The 16,336-nt window shown below is 54.2% G+C and overlaps 1 long non-coding RNA gene across 1 annotated transcript; it reads right to left on the reverse strand.

Annotated features, from left to right (window-relative positions):
* Positions 1–1,499: 1,499 nt before the first annotated feature.
* LOC134471180 (uncharacterized) lies at positions 1,500–7,194 on the reverse strand. Its single transcript, XR_010040490.1, has 4 exons — positions 7,046–7,194; positions 6,679–6,952; positions 5,910–6,068; positions 1,500–4,072 (listed from the first exon to the last, which is right to left on the reverse strand). It is a non-coding gene; the product is annotated as an uncharacterized LOC134471180 (long non-coding RNA).
* Between the last annotated feature and the right edge of the window lie 9,142 nt (positions 7,195–16,336).

Here is a 16,336-nt window from a genome sequence, read left to right on the forward strand (position 1 = left end):
ACAGCGCCCCTGTCACTGGAGGGGACCTATCTGTAAGCCCTGAAGGAAAAGGCAGAAACACTGTGCTATCTCTGGTCTCGTCTTCCCAGGGCTAAGCCAAATATGGAAGCACTACGAGCTGCATGCCGCAGGGAGTGCCCAGTGCACCCCACATCCTGTGCCACAGTCCTAGGCTCCCAACTTGGCATGGACCTCAGACGTACCACAAACCCGGTAACATACTGCCCCCCTGCCCAAGGTTCACATTTCTCCACAGACCAAAAAGTTACAGCCAGCCAGTTCCTGCAGAGATCCTGTCTCCACAGGCTCATCAGCGCTTCACATCCTGAGTACCCCCAGGACCCACTTATCCCATAAGTAATCCCCTCCCCACCATCCTGTGGACCAAGAGCCCAGAGCTGCAGTGCCCCATGTCCAGGCTCCCTTCTGCCACCTCTGTCCCAGTGGTCACCCCAGTCACAGGGACTCGAGAGCCATCTAGGCTGGAGCACCAGGGCCACCGTGGTATAAAAACAGATGAGACAGCTCTCCAGCCTGCTCATCATCCTTTCAGAGCACTCAATTCTGAATCAAGAAAGTTTATATCTCACTTCTCATCCAAGTTTTCAGGGGGTGAATGGCACTTTTGAAGGAGTGTGGTGTTTGAAGCTGTGCCTTTCCTCACAGCTGCTGAAGGTGGCCTCAGCTGTGCTCCTTCTCTGAACAGGACCCCTGTGAACACAGAGCCTCCCTGTGACACCAACTGACCGAGTTCATTGTCATCTCCTTCTTACAGCGGTCGGCCCAACTGATGCCCAGTAAACCCTGACAGAGGCTTCCAACTGAGAACCAAAGAGCTCAGAGATGTGGAAACACAAGCCAATGCCCAGGAATGGAACAAGTCCTGAGGGCCCTCAGTATCCTCCCTGAGAGAGGCAGGGGGGTCTCAGGGATGGCCAACCTGCCTCCTGGGTACCTGGGTACCTGGCATGATGTAGGTGCAGAGTTTGGCCACAGCTGGTGCTGGACCAGGGCATGGGGAAGGGTCACACTTGCAGGTACTGAGACCTTTGACTCCTGAGCATGGCAGGAACCAGGCAGGGGCTTGGTGACTTCGGAGAGGTGCTCTCTCTCGGGAGGGTCTCGATTCTCAGCTTTCTCAGAAAAAGCCCTTCATGACAGAGGGACGCACAGGACCTTTGCTCATGACACTGAGACAGCGCAGGTGGGTCTCCCATGGAACATCAGCCCCTGGAGCAGGTGCCCAGCACCCACACCTGTCCTAACTCCCAGGAAAGACAGCGCAGCCTCCCTCAGCAGGAAAAAGGTGCAGACTGCCTCCGCTCCACCCTGTGGCCAGGGGAGGGGCAATCCCCTGTAGCCTCTTCCCACCCTCTCTGTCTCTCAGTCCTTTTCTTTTTCACCTCCCAGGCATGGAAAAGCAGCTGTGCCGCTGCTCATGCCAGGGCCGTGAAGCGAAGGAGGAAGAAGAGCAAGAGCTTTAGGAGTGTTCCCTGCGTCAGAGCGAGAGCAGACTGGGGAAAAGACACTTCATGATTCATCCTGGTTACCCTAGAGCCCAGTGCTCAGGGCTGGGTGCCTTCTACTCAGGTAGAGTGGCCATAACAGAGGGCCACACACCCCACCAGCTCCATTCCAGGCCAAGAGGTTGAAGTCAAGGTCAAGGTGTTGGCCAGGTTGGCTTCCCCTGGAACCACCCTCCTTGGCATCTTCTCCCAGGGTCCTCACTCAGTCGCCCTTTTGTGTCTATCTGTGTCCTGAGCTCCTCTGCTGTGGGACACTACTCACACTGCATTTGGACCTTGTTTTATGTTAATCACCCTTTCAAGATCCTTTATCCAAATATAGCCACTTTAGAGGGTACTGGGAGCTGGAACTTGAAAATGCAGGCACAGAGCTCAGCATAGCACAAAATGTCACTTGGCAGCACACTTTGCTCGCTGGCCTCATTTGCCAAGCATGCTGAAGGTGAAAGGTGGCAGCAGCTGGGCTGGAACAAGGTGTTCTGGTATGAGTCTCGGGATGACGGTCTTCAGCAAGGTGTGAACATCTTGAGCCTGAAGCCTCTCTGCCATCTTTTGCCCTAGAACCGGACTCAGTGTGCTACTGCCTAGAACAGATCCCGAGGACCAGGCGGCAACCCACCACAGAGACGAAGTCATTCTGGAGCACAGCCACGCTCCTCTGGGCTCATGTTTTCCATGGCTCCTTTGTAAAGCTGAGTGGCTGCAATGGACGCAGCGAAACATCAAACACGAGTGGGAAATGCACAGCCTTCCTGCAATGCACGGTCAGCTCCCTGGGCACAGGGATCTTTATTGTTGTACCCAGAACCTAAAACAGCCCAGCACCTCTCAGGGCTCAAGCAATCTTGTTTGGATAAGCAGGTGGCTTTGTGCCATGGATAAGAAAGTGTGCTGAGATCACCCCCAAACGTCCTGTGAATTGTCCAGCACAAATCCTGCACACGGGCAGAAGCACCAGCGTGCATCTGGGCTGTGTCTTCAGCAAGGGTCTCCAGCAAGCATGAGCCTTGGCCATTTCCTTCCTTGCTTCAGCTGCCCACCGCGGCCCCCGGGGACTCCGGAACACAGGATCTATTGGCTGACCTTCTTTTGCCTCACCTATCACCAAGGATACCCCTCCCACTGTCACAAGATTGTGTTAACTGTCCGTAGTCGACTCTAAGAAATAGGGTATGGATCAGAGTGGGAAAGGCATTGGCCAAACCATCGGCCAGATCAACTATCTGCAAACCAGTGCAAAAAGAAATTGGAGGGGCAAGAGACTGTTTTCTGGGCAGTGCTGACATTCAACCCTCTGGAACCAGACTGCCGATCCTGGCTTGGATGAGTCCCCCGGGCCCTGCGTGGCCTCTGTCCCACTAGGCAAGAAGGGCCCCAAAGGAGCAAGGTTATAACCCTTGCACATGCGCACAGATGCACATCTGTAGCTCTGCATAGGCCAGTATGCATTACGATAGTTACCAATGCAGATTCCCTTGCTGGGGTACATTCAGCCCTGGCACTCTGCTCCTCAGATCTGTTCATCACATGCATCCATGAGACACACTGAGAAATATTTTGCCCCTTAGCAAAGAGAACCAAGCAGCCAGTTTCAGTCAATCCAGATTTTGTTCCCACGACAAGTGGAAACAAATGCTTGTCTCTTGCCAGGGAGAGGCCAGGACACCTCCATCACATTCCAGAGACACTTTGGTTTGTGCCCCAGCTCCTTCCCAGGTAAGAGACCTCATCGTCCATGCCTGAGCTGTGACACACAGGTTAAATTTAGCGATGTACTCTGACTATGCAGCACGTCTATTATTAAGCTGATACAAGAGAAAGAAATAGTTCCCCGTTGACACACAGCCACTCCTGGCATCCAGGGACTCCTTTCCCAAGTCCTTTCCAAATAGGGAAGCTCACAGTGTTCTAAAAATGAACTGAGGGGATCCCAAAGAATTTGTGGATTTGCAAGTATTCAGCACATGCTTGAAATACCTTTCCCATGAGATCTTCAGAAAGAACTGTGGACCCTGCAGCTCGCATGATCCAGAAAGTGCGGGAGGGACGGCTGCCTCCCAGCCCCACACCCAGATTCCTGCAGGGGACTACTGGAGACCAGTCACACCTCCTTCTCCTCCTCAAAGTTCTCCAGGCAGATGCAATTGTAGTTTCAGCTTTCACAGGGGCCATACCCTCACCGCAGAAATTCTAGCTTGCTGTGGAACACAGAACATGTTTCTTTTCTGGGAAGACTTGTTTTAAAACTTTAAAAGCAACAGATGGCCCAGGAATTCAGGGAAAGGTTAGCAATACCATGACCGGTGATCAGGGAGTAAGTACTCACTCTGTGCTTGTGTCCTTTTATTTGATCTCACATTAGGATGATCCCCAATTTCAGTTTTCACTCATTCCTTCAACAAGCACTTACTGGGTGTCTGCCCTGTGTCCAGCACGGCTGTTTGCACACATATGGCAGGGATGTCCCCGATGAAGCTTGTCACTTGGTGGAGGTGATCATCCAGCAGGGAGTCAGATCGCAGTGAAGGTCACATGGCCACAAAGTACTGAGAAAACAATGCAAGGAGCAGAGGTCAAAGCAAAAGGGACAGTGTCCATCCAGACAGAGGTCTAGGCGGAGGTGGCTTTGGAGTGTGCACCCGAGAGGCAGAGAGCTGGGCAGGACTTGGGGCAACTCTGCATGGGAGGGAGGAGGCTTCCAGACTGGGGCAGCCTGGAAGCACAGTCCAGGCCTGGACACCAAGACCCAAGGGGGCTGTGTGACATCTCAGGATGGATGGGCAACTGGCAGGGTGTGGCACACGCTGCCTTTCTGCCATGCGTGCCCTTCCACTTTTCTGTAAAATAAAGACCACTCTCAGCAACCTGGTTCTATGCCCTACTCACAGCTCCCTTACATGCAGTTTGAAAGCCACACCCTGCAGGGTCACCCTGCGTCTGGATTGTCCTCATCAAAGTGTAGACTTTAAAAAAAGGGTGAGGGAGGCCAAGGCTCTCTCTGCACAGGCAGGGACCTGGTGGTGATGTGATCTTGCAAATCAAGCTGAACGACTGCCTGTGCTTTCTCTTCTTCCTCACTTGAGTAGTCTCAGATGCTGAAACGTCCGTGCCCAGCAGCCTCCAGCCCTGCCAGCTTTGCCAAGAGGCTATTAAGCTCTCTGTGCCCAGTCCTGTCACTGGATGCACGCCCTGCACCAGCCCTCCTGTGCACCCCACGGTGCTGCAGCGGCCTGCAGGACAGGAGGAGGAATTTAGACCTTCAGAGCTCTGCAGGGAAACCCTGGTGCCCTGCCTCTCCAGCTCAGGCTGGTTGTGCATCTTGCTTTTATCTGGAGTTGGCCTCCCTGTCTAGGCCTGCTGCTCACAGGATCCTTAAGCGCTAAAGGGGCGGGAGCAGCCTCTTCCGGCACAGCAAGGGCCCATGGCCCATCCCTCTGGCTGAGGGCTCCACAGTGCTCAGCTTGAACATTCTTCACAGCTTCCTGGTCTCTTCAGGCCTTTCCTGGCTACCAGTTTCACTTCCTGGTGCTCCGCTAGGACAAAGCTAGATGTCCTGAGGCTGGGAGTAGGGTACACTCCCTCCTCCACCCTCCATTCTCTGAGGTGTCACCTTGCTTCTGTCCAGAGACAGCACCCGAGTCTATTGAGAGGCCAGCCACAGAGAGCCCAGGGCTTGTTCTGCAGTGTCCCCAGGAGTCCCCAGGCCAGAGAGAGGGGGTTTCTGGCTCATCCCTCTCTTCTATGCACCCATCATTTGAAACTTTCTTTGATATCTTCCAAAATAATTGATTTTTAAGGAAGGAATACATGGATCAAAACTCTGGGCTGAGTGCTAAGCTGGGACTAAGATTTGGGGGCTTTTGCCTTGAGGTAACTTGACCACAAATATAACCTTAAAGTGGCAGTGAGCTGGGAAAAAGGGTCCCAGCCTCTGGTGAAGGTGGCCAGGGTGTGCTGAGAGACTTGTGGCTCATTTGGCAGCCTCCCTGTCATTCAACAGGGACATAGCTTCACCCAACAGGGTCTGTGTGTAACAGCTCAGGCCACCTGGGTGCAGTACTGCAGATGGGGAGGCTCACGGTTGTGGGGAGAACAGTCTGAGATCACAGTGCTTGTGAGGAGGGTCCCCCCTGGAGCTCCCTCCTTGGCTGCTGGGTGGTCTCCTCTCTCTGTGTCCTCATACAGTTGCCCTCCTGAGTGTGACTGTGTCCTGCTCTCCTGATTGGGCAGCAGTCCTTTGTGTTAGGTCTCTGCTATTGATCTCACATTAACAGAAACACTTTTTTAAAGACCCTGTTTCCAGGAACATCAACACCCAAATTTAAAGGCATCACACTGGAGCCCAGGCTAGCGTCCTAAAGGTACGATTGGAGGGTAACGTACCCCAGTCACCGTTGTTGCTCAGTCACCGTGCTCCATGGGTGAGGGCCTTGGTGCTCTTGGTGAAATGCAAAGGAGATCAGCTGGAGTCACGTGTGGAGCAGAAGTGGAGGCAGCCACGTGCACTTCAAGACAAAGTGCCAAGAAGCTAAGAACTGAGCGCTGTGTTCGTGCCCAGTGGAGGAAAAAGCACAAAGAGTGTAGGGTGAGAGAGCAAGGACTCATACACACACAGGTGTAAAGGAGGCTGACAGGGAGTGAGTCCACTCCAAGGTGTCACCCCTCAGACTCCATCCCACTGGCCACCTGCTGGGATGTCCCTCTGCTCAGGAACTAACCATCCACACAGGCTATTCCTCCAAGGCCTGGTGGCTGCCAAACACAGACCCGCACATGATGCAGAAAGAGAAGTAGAAAGCTGCGAGCCATCCCTGGAGGCGGGCAGCATGCTGGACTTGGAGCTGGAGGGACCCACTGGTTTCTCCACCACCGCTCCTCTTTGTAACCAGACCTTTTTAAATCTCTCCTTTTCTCACTGCTCTTTACCCCACTCTTGCTGAGCTAAGTGTTTCTGGGCCCTGCACCCTTTCTGGTGAGCTGGTACAAACTCCCTTGCCCTCTCAGGGCCCAGCCAGGATGCCGCAGTGTCATTGAACCCAATGCTCTGCAACCTATTGACCTGGTCTACAGCACAGAAGCCCCTCGGTGGGGACGTCCTGGAGCTCACGTCTCCACAGTAACATGTCCCGGCCTTGGGCAAACCAGATCTCACCTGCATCATCAGCATAAACTGCCCTGAGGTTGGGTGGACGCTGAGCAGACACAAAGGAAGCACCTCTTCAAGAGATGTGGTGATGCTGGGACTTCTGACTTTGAAGGATGCTGAGCTGAAATGCCTCCCCTGCCACTAGCACAAGTGTGACAGCTCGGAAGACCAGTGTGTGCAGCAGCCGCAGGCCCCAGCCACATACCTCACAGTTGGTGGCAGGAGGAGGACTTGGGGGGGTTGCATAAGATTCAGGGCTGCTGATGCCTCCTGTGGGAAGCTGAGTGAAATAGAAGAGAGAGAATAAATGGGGTAGAGCACACAAGGGACCCACAGCAGCCCTGGGAGAGGGGTGTTCCTCTGGAGGACGTACAAGAGGAGTCCGATTTCTAGTAAGCAGCAAGACCTCAGGCCATGGGAAGGACTTCTTGGTTACCACAGAACTGCCTGCCCAGCTGGCAAATAGTAAAGAGTTCATTTAGGTCACAGAGTGCTTGCCTGGTTCCTGGGGCTCTGGGCTGGCCAGCCTGTATCTCTGTGGACAGTAACAGGCTACTCTAGGAGGCCCTCCCTTATTAGTTCCTGGGACTCCACCCACAGAGCCAGTCAGAGAAGCTGGGTCAAAAGAGGTCACAGCCGTGTCCTCACATAATCTTGGCAACAGAAGTTGGGGAGCAGGGCCATGATTTCCACTTGGGGACTGGAACAATACAGGATGTGTCCCAGCCTGGCTGCCTGGCATGTTCTCTCATTTAGTTTTCAGTTGTAGAATCCAGGCCTCTCCCGGGATCCCCAAACCCTGCCCTGCCCTGGCCAGTCAGTCGAGTAGCCCACTGCCTTACACAGCTTCCCCTGTCAATTGGTGGCAGCCTGCCCCTGGATTTGCTCTCTATGGCTGCCCGGAGCTGGAAGACATGGGTGGAAGCCAGGTGAGTGAGCGGCCCTGTGTCCCTCGGGTGGACAGCTCACCGGCATCCACCCTTGTGGCCCTTGGTTAGGTAACACCACCTGCTGAGCATGGGTGGGGCTGAAAGGAGCCCTGTTGAGGCCCAGGTGTCCAGGGCCAGACCCAGGCAGGACAGAACTTCCGTGTTCCAGGGAAATGGGGTTACTACCAAGTGAGGGGGACTCATGTGCCAAGGCCAGCAGGTGACATTCCAGCACTGGGTCAGCTGTTAGCCCCATCTGCATAGCTGGATTCTAGAGGTCAGGGCGTCCACAGGCCAGCGTGCAGCTCTGAGGCCACCTGTTTTGGGCAGAATCTCCTCAGTTTTAGGCAAAGCCGTGCCCACATCACTGAATTTCCACAGGACCAGGGAGTTACAGGCCCCAGAGAAGCCCCAAGCACTTGCTCAAAGAGCCTTGGCTGGTAAGGGCCATGCTGGGTGGTGCCCCTGTGTCACCCAGCAGGACGGCCCCTGTGCCACTGCTGAGCTAGGACTCAAGGCTCTCCCAGAGACAGGAGATCGGGGTACAGAGTGTTTTGTACTAGAAAGTACTCAGGGCTGCAGAGACACCAGCTTCAGTTTCACTGCCTAGGGTGGTGAATCTCTGACCTCATATGCCAAGGCAGGCTGTTTGTGTCACTGAACGTGCCACCTGGCCCAGGGCATCACAAGTGTGCACTGTTTTTCTGTTTTGTTCTTGTTTGTTTGAGCCGTACTCAAAGTTGAACACAGGTCCTTGGCACTGAGCTACTACTGGCTACAGCTTCACCTACCCAGCCCTTTGGTTTTTCAGTTTTTGAGACAAGGTCTTGCAAAGTTGCCCAGGGTGGGCACACACTTGTGATCCACCTCCTCCAGCCTCCCAGGATGCTAGGGCTCCAGGCAGCCGCCTGCCCACAGAGTGCTTACTTTGTAGGTGCTCTTCTGTCTGCGCTGGGGTGCAGATGTTTCCTGTCTACGTGAGCCAACTCACAGCATCTGCAAGCAGAAGCTCAGTGGCTTTGGGTTCCTTGGACTCCTCCTCATCTGCGTGTAGCCCCAAGGGATAAGTGTCACTGCAGCGGGAGACCCTGAGGCTCAGCCTGTACATCTGCGGGGACCCGGGTGACGGGATACACACCCAGGAGTGCAGCTCTGTGCTGGCTGCAGCAGCCCAGAGAAGTCTCTCTGGGGACTCCCAGGGTCACACAGAGCAGACACGTGCTCCTCTGTCTGTACCCAGCAGGGACAAAGGCTGCAGCTTCTCTGCTCCGTGGCTGATGGACAGGCGGGTTATTCCGGCTGGCTGTTACTATCAGGGGAGAAGCTGAGCAGGACACAAAACCAACCATTTTAAAGCAAATAGTTCTGTGGAATTTGGTCCTGAAACACTCTCAAGCTCCCAAATAGACCTCTACTCTCCTTGGCACCATGGCCCCCTTCCACACTGGGCAGCTCCAGCTCCATCCCCAGATGACTGCCCCCCTGCTGTCTGCCTCCTTGAATTTAGTCATTCTCTGCAGACAGAGCCAGACAATAAGTGATGTTTTAGACAACTGTCTGCCTTGTTTTTAACGTTCGTCGGTGATGCAGCAGGTATCAATATTCTCTTCCTTTTCGGGGATAAATGCTATTCCATTATTCAGAGAGATCATGGTTTGTGATCACAGATCTCATCGAGGTTTGTTGACCAACGCCCTCACACAACTTCCGCCTCTGTGAGGAGCGGGGCTGCTGAGTCCTGGGCGTTCATTTGCTTAGCTTTAGCAGATCCTGCCAACCAGATCTGTTACAGCACAGTTATTCCCGCCCTAACCACTCAGGAACACGAAGCATGTCAGCCCTGGTGCATCCGGTCAGGCAGGCACCTCCCCTGACCCCTCACCTGTGCAGGGGTGCCCACAGCCCCCAGAGCTCCTTCTCCTGCCCAGCGCCTCGCCACTGTGGGCTCTGCACCCCAGTCTGCCATAGGCATCTCCCTGTTCTCTCCCAGGTCCGTCAGCATGAGTTAGCACAGACCTCAGCCCTTAGACTTTTCCAGATAAAATTCTGAGCACTGTTGTTACTGAGATTAATAGCACAAGCCACAAGGAAACGGAAGTACAGAAGCCCTGGCTGCTGTGCTGTGCTGTGCTGGGTTGTTATGGGTCGTGCTGTGTGTGTGTGCTGCAGTCCCCTGCAACACTGCGGACATGACACCACGTCGCGCTTCCCCCTCTCGCTGTGTCGGCTGCGGTGACAGACTGCAATGTGCTATGCTGAGTTGTGCTATATCACACTGTGCCCTGTTGTGTGTTTAACTAGAAAGCACATGAGAACCAAGTCCAAAGTAACACACGCACAAACCACGCGTGACACCTAGTATTCAGTCAGAACCCAACTCCCTCCATTCCAAAAGACCAGCAAGGGACACTCATGGGGCCTTAGGCCCAAGGGCCTGTGGTGCACCACTGGGCTCCACCTGGAGCCAGCACACAGTGCGTATCAGGCCCAAGGACACTTGAGAATCACCTGAAAACAAAGAGTGACGCTGGGACCCAGCCCCAAATCCACACTGCTGTGCCTGGGAGTTCAGAGTCATGACCTGTCTCCCTCGGATGACTGCACCCCACCTCCCTCACATGACCTCCATGCTTCCATTGCACAGACAGCTGCTCCCTCTGCTCGAAGCCTGGGGACAAATGGTCATCCTCAGCCCTGCCCAGCCTGGAGCCTGCAGAGCTGACAGCCCACTGGTGTCTGCTCCAGGCCCTGTGCGTGGCCTGAGGCTGTCCCCTGACTGCTGTCCTCCTGCACAGGGAAAGTCAGCCAGCTCCCACCACTGGCCAGGTTCCTCCCTGTGTTCTGCTTCCCGGGTGACCCTGAGCTGTAAAGCACAGAAGCACCGGAGAGCCCCATAAAGCCCAGCACAGAGCACCCCAGGCCTCAAGCCAGGCAGGCGCTAAGCAGAAAGCCTTGGTCCCCCAGGGTCTGGGAAGGCCAGCACAGCTTTCAGTCCCTCATCTTTCCTGAGGGCTCCCTCTCCAGTCTCCTTCTCACTAGCAGAAGTGCACAGAAGTTCGCACGCTAAACACACAAGCTGGGCACCATGAGAGCCCTTATGCAAACACACAGCAGCTCTGCTGTTCTTTCCACCAGGGCAGAAAATAGCTGAGCAAACACGGCACCTGCCACCAGGATGCGAACGCAGGAGTGGGACGGGAGTGTCCGGGGCATGGTCTGCTGCCAAGCTGCCCTCATTCGTCACTGACACCCCGGAGGCTCTGGTTCTGAAATAGCCAAGCTGCTGGGGTCCTTGTGAATTCTACAACACAGCTGAGGCTTCCAAGGGCGCTGAGACGGCTCCTCGTCCTCCCGTCTTGTTATCTCTGTGCATACAGGACTGTGACCACACATGCAGGAAACACGCAGGCATCAGAGTTGCTGGAATCACCTGTCCCCTGCATGGAGCTGGCTCAGAGGAAAACACAGGGAGGGACATGGGCCGCTGAGGTCCATCTGCTCCTTGGGAGCACAGCCCGAGCTCCCTGAGAACTGTGGAGTGCGTAGCAGGGGAATTGATGTCTGGGGTACCGTGATCCATGCTCCCCATCTCTCCCAAAGAACTCAAGCTGAAGCAAAACAATTTTCCCAGTGCCTTTTAATGAGCTAAAGGATCTTTCTGGGTTTATTTCAAAATCAGACATGTGCTGATCTATTTGGCATCATCTAAAATGCACTGAGTGCTTCCAACCAGATCCAAACAACTGTACACTATGATTGCAGGCAGCTAAGTGGGGTAGAAATATCACAGACAGACGGGCAGACAGGGCCAGGCCCTCAACATTTGGTGCAAAATGAAATTCATTACATTGTGCCCGGAGGCTCACCTGTGGGAGGCCAGGCCTCAAGATAAAGGTGGAACAACCAGGCCTGAGATAAGTGGTCACACCTGGTCTAATAAAGTCTAGATAGACATCAGTCACCTCAGAAGATAACCAAAACCAGGGGACTGACAGGTTTTTTGTTCTTTCCATGTGTACTTGCTTTGTGATTTGCTTCCTCACTGGATCAATGTCACCTAAGCAGCTATGCTGGTAATCTTACTGGGGATCATAGCTGTGACCCACATTGCACTCTCATGCTTGTGTTCCATAAAACTTCCTCTGGGAAGTGGGGTCCCTGCCATACCACTGGGGACCCCTCCTGCCTCTCAAGCGCTGTGTCTCTCCCTCAGAGTCAATACTTCCTACTCTTGACCACCTTTGTTCCTTAGAACGTAGTCTTCAGTTTTGGGAACACAAACTTGGAAGCTGGGAATTACAGTATTTCCCTTGTATCATATTTGGAGGTATCACTAGGACACGAATGCCCTCTGAAGCCCTCGGGGAAATAGAATTCCTTTGTAACACAGGAAGTGGTCAGACCAGGTGTGATCCTAAGAGATGATTAGGGACTGAGGGCTGTGCCTCCACCAGCGGATCAGTGACCTTCAGAGGCTGGGTTGAGCCCCGTGGACTGGGCTCAGTCTTGCTGGAATGACCAGGGCCTCTCAGGAATGGGTCAGGTCTGCAGGCACGGGGTCAGGTCTGGCAGTGTCCTGTGTCCTCCTTCTCACATGCCTGCCTCCTCCTCCCTGTTTCTGTGGTGCTAGGATGCAGTGCAGGGCCCTCTCCAGACGCAGGGTGGCTTCTGGCACTGTGCTCTCACACGGCCCCTGGTGCAGAGCCCTGAGCCAGAATTAGCCCCTTACCTTGATGGAGTGCCCAACCTCGGGGATTTTCACAGCAGTGTAACTGGATAGAGACAGTGAGAAAGGAAAAGGGGCTTCTTTAGATGCTTATACCAGGTACATGTGGAAGCCTTTGGACCCGGAGCTGTCCTGGGAGTAAAGTTACTCTGAAATGCAGTTACCAAAGGAAATGGACTATGATTTTAAATAGCTAAGATTCATGCAGTGCTTTCCACATGTTCTCAGTGCACCTAAAGTGGGGTACCCTCAGCCCCTGTGGCTGACATCACACCTGGGGCTGGGGGTGCCACCGCACCCCGTTTACCCCACAATGAGGATGGGAAGGCTGCCCCGCACCACTGGGCCTTGGGCACAGCAGCACAATCAAGGCAGCAGCAGCAGACACAACCTTGCCCAGGAGCGACGCTGCAGGACCTTGCAGACAGCTCGACTCAGTTGACATCGGGCAGAGCCAGAACCCTCTGTGCCTGCAGAGCAAGGTGGGGTGGTTGCAGTGGAGAGGTACAAGGAGAGGAGGTCAGGCATGCCACCCACGAGCTGCCCTGCTGCCCACCGAGCCTTCAGTCTGACCTGCAAGTGTCCTGTGATCTGCAGGGCCTAGGCCGTGCTCCTCCTGGCATCACCCCCCACACAGCACTGCATCCCCTTGGAGGGGACAGAGCGCAGTGGGAGGCCTACAGCCCACACTGGCCCTTGTCATCCTCCCCCTCTGAAGAGTGGTGCTGTGCCTGTGCTTTCCCTGAGTCTGCAGGAGAAGGAAGGCAGAAGTGGCGGGTCCCCATCCCAGCTTCTAGGCAGAGGCACCGTACAGTGACCAGGCTCTTCTTCCTCTTATGCAACCTCTCAGAGGAGGCTGCAGTCCTGCCGGGCAGTCGGCCACCCCCAGAGCCTGTGCCAAAGCATGCTGAGCCCACACCCAGTGAGGTCGGGCTCGTAGCCACCCAGAGCCACCCGCAGACATGGGAAAAAGACGGCTGGGTGTCCCGGCGCCCGCTGCTAACAGAATGGTCCCGCCTATGAGGCACAGAGCTGAAGAACTGTCCCCCCCACCCCGCATCCTGCCCAGGCCCCCGATGTATGAGCACCCCCATAGAGGTCCATGTGTCTTGGGACATGTTCCTGGTCTCCTCTGTGGCTGCCATGTGGTCACCATTCCCAGAGACAGCAGACAGAGTTTCTGGCCATCTCCGGGTCTCACCCCCTTGATCTGTCCCGCTGAGCAAGTCTGGTCCTTCACAAACCCAAGGCCCGGGCTCAGAGCCGACTTCCCAAAGCGAGCACTCATTGGTTTCTTGCCAGAAGTGTGAATATTGGTTTCCAGCTGCCACAGACAGCGGACCTCCTTCCCGGGAAGCTAAGCTTCTCCTCTTGACCCCTCACTTCACTCCTCCTTCATCCAGCATAAGGAAGTGACAGGCCACGGAGTTGTCCCTTGACCACACTAAGCACTGTGAGGTATATGGTGCTAAGAGCTATGTCAGAAACCAGGCTCCGTGCACAGTGCTTTCACAGGCAGGCACTGCTCCCATGGGAAAGCAGGGCTTCCAGAGGGTTCTGGGACCACGACATACCCACAGCACCCGCTCCCCAACCACCTCACTCAGAGCCCAGAGGCCTTGCTGGAGCTGTACCCAGAAGAAGCCACATGGAGAGACACCAGCAGGATGGGGATAAGGCCATTGGGATAGGAAGGCCGAGTGACCAAGTCACAGAACTGAAGGAGGTCAGGAGGGGGCAAGGGGTGGCCTCAGGGAACCCAGAAGAAACTGGGGAAGAGGCCCAGTGTCACCCCAGCAGCTGATGGCCAACCCTGGGCAGATGCAGAGGCACAGCTGTCCACAGTCCAAAGGCAGTCTCAGGACGCCTGCAGCCCTGTCCAGTTCAGGGAGGGAGACCCTGCCTAAGTTCCCAAGGCAGAGCACCCTGAGCCAGAAAGCCCAGCCACCAGGCCTGCAGCCAACCAGGAGGACCAAATCCTAGACAGTCAAATTCCAAGGTGGGCAGGACAGGTGCTTGAGCCCCAGCACCCCAGTATCTCAGGCAGCCTGTGCCCTGAAGGAAGAAGACCCACAGGGCTCTCTTCCCAGCAGCTATGCCTCTCACTAGGATCCTGACACTCCCCCGCCCCAAAAAAAGGTGGCCACATCTCCCAGAAACCCTCGCAAGGGCCAGATGTCAGGGTAGACCTCCACCTTGCTGGGGTGATGGTCTAACCTGAAGTCAACCCTCCCAGGGGCTCAAATCCCAGCTCCTGCCTGGGAGAATGATTAACTCCTGGGCTTTAGAGGCAGCTGCTTGCACTCAGCCCTGCAGGCATCAAAGGCTGGAAACCCTGGGAGCAGGGTGATAGCAGGTGAGGTCACGTGACAGCCAGGAACCCAGTCAGTGAAGTCAGGGCCGCTATCACAGGCTCATAAAAGCAGGTCATAAAGCAGAAGGAAGCCTGTCAGGGCAGCCAGGTGCTAGCAGTTCTGCTGAACAGGGCGGGCAGGGAGGGGACGTCCAGGAAATAGGTCATTTGGGGTTGTTTATGCAGTGCTGGTCCTCTTGTGAGCACAGAGTAAATCCCCTCTTGCAGGACCAGCTAACCTCACAGCTCCCTCTTGTAAACAGCCCCGGCCAGGTGTCCAGGTCCTGGCAGGGTCACGGGCAATGCTGCAGACTGTGGCGTGGCAGCTCCAAGCTTCTAGATAACTCTCTGCCTTTTCCCTAGGCCAGTTCTCAGCGTGAGGCTTTCGGCCCAGCAGCACCTGGGTCACTGGGAGATGTTAGACTCCCCCTACCCTCACCCCCTGAAAGTGAGTTCATGCAGGTAGCACATGGCTCTGATGAGTTCTGTGGCCATTCCAGTGCACTGGGTTCCCTGAGCTCGAGGCTCATTTCTTCCCAGTGTCCTGACCATCAAGGTCCCTTCCTCCAACCCAGCCAGATCCCTAGGGAACATGTCACCCTCCCCTGGGTTCTGGAGGCCCCTCTTATAAGAAATCCTATTATAAATTCTTATGGGTTCCATTATCTCTCATGTATCTTAGCTATGGCAAAATGTTTAACATCTTACCTGCCGAGGTATGCATGTCAATGGCATGAACCAGGCTTTGTGTCACCGTCACTCCTGTCCAGCTCTGGATTTTGCAGAACCGAAAGACTGTATCTCCCCCTAATGCTGTCTCGGTAACTCTGATTACTACTCTAGGTGTCTCACAGTAGTGAACCGTGCAGTGTGTGTCCTTTCGTAAAGTCTCACTCAGCACAGTGTCCCAGGTGTCAGCCATGCTGTAGCTGGGTCAGAGTTCCTTCTTTCTAAAACTGAAACATGTCCCGCTAGTTGTATGTATTCCATTCTGTTTTCCCATTTTTTTTATCAATGTACTACGGTACGGCTTTCCTTCGGGGCTCTTCTGAACAATGCTGCTTGGATATACAAATATGTACCCACTGACGCTCTGCTTTTGGTTTTACAGGGCACAGCCCACTTGATGGGCTGGGTAGTATGTTTGTTCAACATTTAATTATCTGAGGGACCCTCATAGTGTTTTCGGTAGGGCCCATCTTTCCATTCCCAAGAGCAAATCCCACCTGATCATACTTATTATTTTCTCAAAATGTCATAGAATTTTGTTTGCTAATACTTTGTTGAGGACCTTTGCATCAGCATTCCACGGGGATGTTAGGTTGGTTTCTTATGGTGTTTTTGTTGACTTTTTCAGGGTAATTCTTGCCTTATAAAACAAATTCAAAGCATTTCCTCCTCTACAGCTTTTAAGGTATTTGAGGATAGGTATTATTTCTTCTTTAAATATTTGTAGAATTTGCCAATAAAACCACTGGGTCCAGGGGTTTCTTTATGGAGATTCAGTGATGTTTAGTGATTCAGTCACTGTGGGATTGCTATAGTCATCCTGTTCTGTTCAGATTTTGTATTTCCTTGTGATTCGGTCTTAGTAGGTCACACATTTCCAGGATTTATTTATTCCTTCAGGGGCCTTCCAACATATTTCTGTGTGAT

This window comes from Cavia porcellus, unplaced genomic scaffold, assembly GCF_034190915.1.
Source record: "Cavia porcellus strain 051 isolate PalLab524CR breed Dunkin Hartley unplaced genomic scaffold, mCavPor4.1 scaffold_17, whole genome shotgun sequence".
Taxonomy (NCBI): Eukaryota; Metazoa; Chordata; class Mammalia; order Rodentia; family Caviidae; genus Cavia; species Cavia porcellus.